The sequence below is a fragment of the Photinus pyralis genome, unplaced genomic scaffold (assembly GCF_008802855.1).
Source record: "Photinus pyralis isolate 1611_PpyrPB1 unplaced genomic scaffold, Ppyr1.3 Ppyr1.4_LG5, whole genome shotgun sequence".
Taxonomy (NCBI): domain Eukaryota; kingdom Metazoa; phylum Arthropoda; class Insecta; order Coleoptera; family Lampyridae; genus Photinus; species Photinus pyralis.
This window is the reverse complement of record NW_022170596.1, coordinates 15,570,316-15,571,187: the sequence shown is the minus strand read 5'-3', so window position 1 is coordinate 15,571,187 and position 872 is coordinate 15,570,316. Positions and strand designations below refer to the sequence as shown.

The following is an 872-nucleotide window of genomic DNA, read 5'->3' as shown; positions in this document are numbered from 1 at the left end:
TAATGAAGTACGGTTAGAGGTTTTGTTATACATGCATGTAGCGGAGAATAGTATACTTGTGAATGTAGATTGTAGTTATTGATCTCCAGTGGCGGAGACATTAGGAATTTCGTTGTTAATCATTTGTTCCCGTTTGCTACTGTTTTTACGCAAGCAACTGTTTTGCTAGGTTAGTAGGTTACTTATTATAGGATCCAGTCATCAATTTAAGGGCTGTAAGCGGCCTGCCATGTTTGTCAATGTAGGGAACGTCTATGTTGGTTTATCTGAGGAATTTTTGGAGGTCTTTAGGTCAGAGCCGGTATCTTCAAAACCGATAATAACGTTGAAAATCCTTCCTTTTTGATCACCGACCGTTGTGGCACTCCCATGTTTGAGGAAATCGTTAAATCCTTAATTATTGGAAATTTGTCAGTACTCCAGTCTTCTGGGTTAATTACGAAAAGCGATAGTAATTGGTATTGCCGTGTATCATTGTGGATACGTTTATTTTGGGCAATTCTTCACCTTTAGTGTGGTTTTGTTATCGCTTAACGTTCTGAGGTAAGCGCCATTTTGTACACATTGTAGATTGGTAACGATGTTCGTTCTTTTAAGGCTGACTGGATTGGGAAAAAACCCTGTACGTGTATTGCACTGCTTATTGGTTGAAATTGTTCAACGTAGGGATATTTCCGAAAATTGTACAGGTACGGCTTGAGGCTTTGAAATTCCAAAGACTTATTCTTTTGACCTTTTAGGGTTTTTTTTTGTATTATTTGTCTAATTTAATAAATTACCTTCAAACTGGGAATCGGTAAATGGAATGCATATGTTTGGCTTGGCTGTGATTGTTGAAGATTGTTTACCTGCGATTGGTGGGTGTTAATTGT

At 37.8% G+C, this 872-nt stretch overlaps 1 long non-coding RNA gene across 1 annotated transcript; it reads left to right on the top strand.

Annotated features, from left to right (window-relative positions):
- Positions 1 to 866, top strand: LOC116172373. The gene is made up of 3 exons (XR_004145641.1): positions 1 to 543; positions 598 to 689; positions 741 to 866. It is a non-coding gene; the product is annotated as an uncharacterized LOC116172373 (long non-coding RNA).
- The last annotated feature ends 6 nt before the right edge of the window (positions 867 to 872 follow it).